The 8,513-nt window shown below is 37.6% G+C and overlaps 1 pseudogene; it reads left to right on the top strand.

The window, feature by feature from the left end:
- Positions 1-7,359: 7,359 nt before the first annotated feature.
- LOC107653437 (uncharacterized) overlaps positions 7,360-8,513 on the top strand; it is a 3,051-nt pseudogene continuing 1,897 nt past the window's right edge.

Consider the following 8,513-nt stretch of genomic DNA (forward strand, 5'->3'; position numbering starts at 1 on the left):
CAGATAGATAGATAGGTAGATAGATAGATAGACAGATAGACAGACAGACAGACAGACAGATAGATAGATAGAATGACAGACAGACAGATGGATAGGCGTAAATCTAGAAATGCTGCAGACAGGATGTAATCAGAGTTCATAACACTCTCAACTACTGCTGGAGATTGAGCTGAAGGAGGTGGGCTGCTCCTCCCTATCAATAAAGCACTCTGTTAAGCTATTTTTAGACTTACGTTTTATTAATATGACCAAACCACGCAACGAGTAAACAAAACAGAACTTCACCTCCAGACAAACTCACACACTCGTCTGCTCCTCTACTGATATCAGTGTGAGTCAGAGTTGAAGGAAACTAGCTGTTTCTCCCTGAGCTGAGACGCTTTCAGTGATGACACAGCACAAGCTGAATCACAACATATCTGAGCAGCACAGACACCCGCACACACAAACACACCGTTTATACAGAAGTAATTAAAAGATTCTTGTCCAAAGGTATATTACGGTACTCCACCAAGGAATCTGACCTCTATCCAGTGTGTACTACAGAGTCATCTGCTCTCAGACACTATCACAGTTAAAGAATGTACGTGTGGAGTTATTGTTTTCTGTCAGTCCTGCTTTATCACTCAGTTTCATTCCTTTACTTTGCCAGAACATTTCCTGGGTTCATTTGTCTACATCAGCAATACCAGTATAGTAGGATGTTTTATGAAACTATTTTGAATTCTTGTTTGTCTGACCTTTGAATTCAGTGTGTTTTGCTTACAGTTCATACTTACAGTTAAGGGTTTATTTGTGTGGCTATTTCAGGAGAAATAAAAACTTGAGCCATATCTCATCACCTTGACAACCACATAGCAAAATCCTGAAAACACTCTAGCTTTTTTGAATGCAAACTGTGCTCCACTTACATTTATAAAATGCTATAATGAAAATAAAGAGTATTCTTGTAAACCCCATTTTCTCTCAAACCATGCAGGTGCCAACACAGAAAGAGAGAGAATTATTCTTGGGGCATAGCATTCCCCCTCTATTGACACTTATTCATAAAAATCTTTAAATGCTCAGAAGAGTCAATCATATCAGTGTAGTCTACAGAATTTGTGATTTTTGTTCCCTCAGTTTAAAAACAAAAATACCATATAGACTTTTGCATTTTCTGAAGAAAATGTTAATGGTGCATGGCACTTGTCTGTGCAAAACCCAGCAGCACAATGCTAGGGTTTTCTGGCTGGTTGCATACTTGCCCAAATCAAAAGGGCCCACCCACCCTGGGTCACTTCAGTGTAAATCTATGGGATTTTTAATTTTTTTTTGGCATGTTTTATTGTCTAGGTCTTTATTGTCAAGGTCTGATCGCTTAGAAAAAACAGCTCCTCTACAAGGTGCCACATGAAGCAATGCAATGCAACGAAAAAATCCACCTCAGAGGTACCATCCAAGGTGCAATTTGATGCAATAAAATAAAATATAAAATAAAATAAAACCCACCTCAGTGGTGCCATCCAATGTGTAATTTGATGCAATACTATGCAATAAAATAAAATATAAAAAAATAAAATAATTAAATATATGTCCAGCTACATCAGTTAAATAAATCAAAAGCACAAAGGAAACATTGTTATAAAGGAATGTGAGCATACAATTTTCACTGAGCTTCACAATATCTCCAAGACTGCATGTCCTATAGATCCTTGGAAAAACAAAATTCATGTGATTTCTTTGAAGATCGCAGCATCACTCAGAAGTGCAGTGGTCCTGAACACAAGAAACACAGCATCACATCAAACGACACACACCACTCATGCACATATACATGGACTCCTGCACACGGGGAGATAGGATCTAACAGTTAAGCTCCTGCCATCTTAACATACAGATTATAGGTGTAATCAAACATTTAATTGACCCAGGAACTTGAGTTTTACTGAGATCTCATCTTTGTGACACAGACAACTCGATAAGAACTACCAATAAATTGCTTTGGATTAAAAGAGTCTGCCAAACGTCACTGAACTCACATCCACACACACCGCGGACCGGCCTGAACACGCACCCCTCGAACAGATTTGTTGTAAAACAGTGCCTCTTTATTTTCCCTCTTTAAGCGGAGGAAGCGGGGAATTCGGGGAGGAGGTGTGCTGGGGTAATTGCCGCTGCTCGACTTCTTAACGTGTGAGAGCAGCATGGAATGTTGGAAAGGAGAAAGAGGAAGACAGGGGTCTTACCACGTCGTGGTGGTCTGACCTTGGCCCCCGCCGGAGGCCAAACACTGTCAGTGTCCTCCATTTAAAATCAATCCACAGAATATACAATTTTGGTGCTTCACATCTCTGAATGGACGAAATGTTCGCGATGCACTTAGCTTTGAAACAACAGAGAATGAAAAGAAAAAGAACGACAGTCTTTTCTCTGAGTTGACTGGTTTCTTGAAGGAGCGCAACAAGCTGTCTCCAGATTTCTACTAGAGCTGTAAGCCCTTGATTGCGGCAATAGGCATGTCAAATTCGGCTCACACCTCATCTCTCTGGTCATTTGTCTGGGATGGATGTGAGGGAGAAAACGAGGGAGGAAGAGGAGAAGCAGGCGATCCTGAAATCTGTGGGATTTCTGCATTTGATCTGAGCTCAACCTGCGGTCCTGACAGTATTATGCCCAGGGCTGAGGAGTTTGAGAAAACAAGGGATTATTCAGAAGACAAATCTGTAGAGAAACCTGAGGGAGAAAGTGTTTCATTTCAATTCTTCAGTTCACTATCAGTTGTCAAATTGTCAACATCAAAGCACTTTACTGGCATGACTGTTTTTATTTAAAAAACAAAACAAAAAAAGGTGAAATGCAATAAAATAAATGAATGCAATGTGATGCAATAAAAAACAAAATAAAAATGCAATAAAATAAAATAATAAAACTGCAATGAAATAAAATAATAGGCAATGCAATTCAAGTAAAGTAAAATAAAACAATGCAACAACACAAAACAAAATGCAACACCATAAAATAATAAAACTAGGCAATGCAATAAAATAAAAGAAACAATGCAATAACATAAAAAACCCACAATGAAATAAAATAAAATCATTCTTTAGTCCCTATCATATTGCCTCTGATGCCGCTTTAATTCTGTGAAATTGAAAACCAGATTACTTTATCATTTTTAAAAGAACTTCATAGTTTCAATAAAATAAAATATTATAATATTAAATGTTATATAATAAATATTAAAACAACATATATAAGAATATGGTATATGCATACACAGAGTGAGGCGGTCAAATTTGAATTATGCTTCAGTGAATGTGTAACTGCACTCCCTCAGTAACTCTTGCATGTTCTTGCACTAACTTTTTCCCATTTACAAGCCACATTCCTTAATTTGTAGAAAAAACTAACCACTCTACTCACCATAAACATGGCAATTAAAGCAAAACACTCCAAAACAGACACTAACAATCACAAACAGGTGTTTCTTGTAAGACTTGTAGAAATTTATAAGGCCCTTATAAACATCCATGGATCTTGTTGTGTTCACAATTTGAATGGGGAGCTCCAGCTCTTTTAGATTTAGCTGCAGTAAATGAGTGTGTGTGGCACAGGAATATTAGATTCTGCCTCACCCGATGTAAGTGATCCACAATAACTGTTCACACACATCGAGGTATTCATGTTGTTAAAAGCCCCCTCCCATGATGCATCGCAGCTCCTCTGGAAGCCACAGGCAGGCCGCCAGCTTTTAAAAGAAAATTAGAGTTTGGCTCTTTACTGTTATATGAAAGCAATAAAGCAACAGGTCCAGAAGCGGCTGAGGAATTCCAGATTCCAGACAATTGTTACCACATTAAATGTGCACTTGTAGTGTACTTCAAACATGAAGTATATTCTAAAAAAAAAAAAAAAAACTGTACTTGCAGATAATATTAATGAAATATTAATATTAATAAATTAAACACACATAAATGCACTTTTTAAAAAGTCATGTCAAATACATTTTTTTACTTTAAAATACATATTAATTATAATTTAATAATATTTTACATGCTTAAAATAAGTACACTTATTTTAATGTTACATTTAAATATATTTTTAAAAGTACTAAATTACAAATTTGTAATTCAAAATATATTCAAATACATGATATACAAGTTTTAATAAAAATAACATTAAATATATATGTTTACCATAAATGCTTGTACATGCGACAGTAAACTTTAAAAATGACAAGAAAAGCAATTATGAAATTACATATAAAGATGCACTTAAGTCCTACTTAAGTAGGACAAAAAAGCACTCTAAAGTTCAACTAATTACTTTAAATTTAAATTTAAACTATAATACATTTTCATTTGATTGGAACTAACAAGCAATCAAGAGTAAGAAAACATTACTCAGTTCATATTCAAGTATATTCATTTAAAGTACATTATTTCCCTAATAAGCACTCTTTCTAAAAGTATGCTAAGTGGATTTCTTTTTCACAATGGTACAAATAAATTGAAATAAAATGTGTATATTTCAGTTTTGATCTAAGTGGCTTCAATCACCCCCGTCACATGCAGCGGTTGATGGAAAGGCCGTCCTGCACACCACAAATCGCATAAGACCCATGGGGTCAGAATTATCTTGTGACCTGAAGTATGGGTCAGATGTGATTGAAGACAACGAGCCATCGATCAGAGAATTCAGAAGTCATTTAGTTGAAGTAATAATTGACTGTTCATTTCTCATGCTTGTGTTACAGCACAATGCTGTCTGAGTGCCTGTTACTGGTTAATGACACCCTTGAGACTCTTCCATCCTTCCAGCAGATTAAAGTGTGTGTGTCAGCAGCTCTCAGTGCCAGTGAAGTGCATGTCTACTTAACACAGGCCACGTTTGGAATGCAGCAGTAGCGCAACGCTTAGTACATACTGCATACTTCAGCAACCCTGAAAATAAATAAATAAATAAATACAAGAATTAATGAATGAATGATCTTCATATATATATCGGCAGATTGTCAGCCTGATCAGTTAATGCAGATATTAAAGGCACAATATCTAATTTTCGCCGCTAGAGGGCGCGTATTCAAAATAAACAAAGAGGCAAAGGCGTAGTTTGATGACGCCGTGACTGAGTGTGGAATCATGGGAGTTGTCGTCTTCATCCCCACAGCCGATGCAATCCGACGGGACTCGGGCAGAAATCATGTTCATGGATGAGCTAATGATTTATTAACGTAGTAGAATGAAGCAGGGTGAGGCTGAAAGCTGTCGAAGCGAAACGAGGCCGCTGAACGAGCGCGACACACGGCTCGAAAGCAGCGGAGCTTTTATTATGCCACAGTCGACTGCTTCCGCTCCTTCCGGTCATGCGTATGTGGGAAAAAAATCGTATTAGTATTTATCATACTAGATACGTTTGAAAGTTGTTATAATGCTACTCTGTGCGGTCGTCACCGGTCTATTAAAACGCACAACATATTAAAGTGTCTTTGGTGTTTCAATGTTTTCTACAAAACAAAACCGGAAATCCAAGGGATTATTCAGAAGAGAAATCTGTAGGGAAACCTGAGGGAGAAAGTGTTTCATTTCAGTTCTTCGGTTCACTATCAGTTGTCAAACTGTCAACATCAAAGCACTTTACTGGCATGACTGTTTTTATTTAAAAAACAAAACAAAAAAAGGTGAAATGCAATAAAATAAATGAATGCAATGTGATGCAATAAAATTAAATGCAATAAAATAAAATAAAACAATGCAATGCAATGCAATACAATAATGAAAAACCACAAAGCAATGCAATGCAATAAAATAAAAATGCAACAAAAAATGCAATAAAATAAAATAAATCAATGCCAAAAAATTATAATAATAATAATTAATAATAAAAATAAATAATAATAAAAAATATGGACACGGTCCGTGACACTAGTTAAAATTTCTCTTATTTCTCTGGATTTAAACATTCTTCGAAACATTTGGGATCATGTAAGTACACAAGTCAGCAAAATATATAACACGGTTCTAGTGGTTTTTGGATATTTTAATAAAAAAAATCTTACATATTTACCTTTAATGTTCAAAATGGCATACTATTATACTACACTTATTCTGACTTTGCAGTATATGTGTTGTGCACCAATTTCCTCATTTATGATATTTTACACAAGTAGAACTTGGATTTAAAGAGCAAAATAGCCATTTTTATTTATGCTAACTGCATGCCACCTGCTGAATTAAACATGCAACTTTATGAGGTCATGGCAATCATGGCAATGTAGCATCCCACTAATTAGAAACAATTACTACTGAATAATGCATTTTTTTAAATAACCATATGCTATATTATTAAGCATTAGAATTAGATTTTATTTTTATATTTTCTGTTTTCACTTTAATTTTAAGTTTTTATTTATTAATATGAGTTATTTTAGTACTTAAATTTAAACAAAATGAACAAAATTGTCATTGATGTTGAAAGATCCAAAACACCCGATGATTCCAGGAACATCACTGATGATGTGTCCAGCGGCATCAGAAGATGTATGTGCACAACATGCATTTAAAAAATTCAACATATACCAGTTAAGCTTTGTTTTCACATTCCATAATCTCCATTTTTGTGGACAGATCATTACAGCTTTTTTACAAGATTTGCAATCAATTGTAGATATGCAATTAAGATTTGTGATTATTTGACAATTTTGTGTTGTCAAAGAAAATCAAAAGGTTTCTCTGCAGTTTCCCACAGCAATAAATTTAAATAACCATATGCTATATTATTAAGCATTAGAATTAGATTTTATTTTTATATTTTCTGTTTTCACTTTAATTTTAAGTTTTTATTTATTAATATGAGTTATTTTAGTACTTAAATTTAAACAAAATGAACAAAATTGTCATTGATGTTGAAAGATCCAAAACACCCGATGATTCCAGGAACATCACTGATGATGTGTCCAGCGGCATCAGAAGATGTATGTGCACAACTAAAACCCTGAGTTATCAGTGACAGCCAGGAAAGACTGGTTGACAACCATGAAGAGTGTGGTGACAACTGGAGAGACAGTGACAGCTCGGAGAGACGGCTACCGGGGCAGAACGGGATGGCAACCCAATCTGTGTCCTCTGTGAGGAGGGCTCCCAAAAAAGCTACAAAGAATTCAATGGCAAAACGCAGGAGGGGCCAGGCCCGGAGTCACCCCACAGCGCCCGGAACCTCCACGTGTTGCAAACAAATCCACTCAACATTAAGTTCAGCAGGAGACGGATCAAATGGCCAGCAGCTAGCATGACTTCAATGTGGGAGCAGTTTGATGAAGATGTCAACCAGATTTTGGAGGCAACAGTTAAGGGAGAGGCTGACGGAAAGCTGCAAGCCATGACAACCATTATTGTCAGTATGGGAGCCGAACGGTTTGGAGAAGAGGAGAAAAGTACGAGAACACCTTACTCCAAGAATTATAGAGCAGTGAGAATTCATAACATCAGGAAGGAGATGAGAGTGCTGAAGTCCCAGTTTAAGGAGGCAGGAGAGAGTGAGCGCATTGGCTTAGCTCAGCTGATGTGTATCCTGCGAAAGAAGATCAGGGTCCTCCGCCGAACAGAGGGGCATCGGAGGCGCCATCGTGAAAGGGCTCGAAGACGTGCTGCTTTTATAGCCAGTCCCTTTAAGTTCACTAAGGAGTTGCTGGGGCAGAAGCGCAGTGGAAAGCTGGTCTGTTCACAGGAAGAAATGGATTAATATGTGAGTAATACATACAGTGATCCAAAGAGAGAAGAGAAGTTGGGACAGTGTGACATCTTAATAGACCCCCTGGACCAGAGACACAGTTTGACTCGTCAGAGCTGCAGTTGAAGGAAGTCAGAGAGGTGATTCGCAAGGCAAGGGCAGGTTCTGCACCTGGACCAAGTAAGACCTCATACAAAGTGTACAAAAACTGCCCCAAACTCCTGTTTAGTCTGTGGAAGATTCTGCAAGTTTTCTGGAGAAGGGGAAGAATCCCAGAGCAGTGGCGAGTGGCTGAAGGGGTATGGATCCCAAAGGAGGAAAACTCAACTCATATAGATCAGTTCCGCATAATCGCCCTGCTGAGCGTAGAAGTGAAGTTCTTCTTCAGTGCTGTCTCCAACCGGTTATGCACCTATTTGGCAGAGAACACCTATATCGATACGTCAGTACAGAAGGGTGGAGTTGCAGGTATTCCAGGCTGCTTGGAGCACACTGGCGTAGTGACGCAGCTCATTAGGGAGGCCAGAGAGAATAAGGGCAACTTATCGGTCTTATGGCTAGACCTGGCAAATGCGTATGGTTACATTCCTCATAAGCTGGTGCAGCATACACTAACCAGGTACCATATCCCCAGCAGAATTACAGACCTCATCAATGATTATTACAGCAATTTCAGGATGAGGGTCTCTTCAGGAGCAATGACATAAAGCTGGCACAAGGTTGAGATTGGGATCATTACAGGATGTACTATTTCTGTCATACTGTTCTCACTAGCCATGAATATGCTCACCAAGTCTGCTGAA

This window comes from Sinocyclocheilus anshuiensis, unplaced genomic scaffold, assembly GCF_001515605.1.
Source record: "Sinocyclocheilus anshuiensis isolate Anshui unplaced genomic scaffold, SAMN03320099.WGS_v1.1 scaffold383, whole genome shotgun sequence".
Lineage (NCBI taxonomy): Eukaryota > Metazoa > Chordata > Actinopteri > Cypriniformes > Cyprinidae > Sinocyclocheilus > Sinocyclocheilus anshuiensis.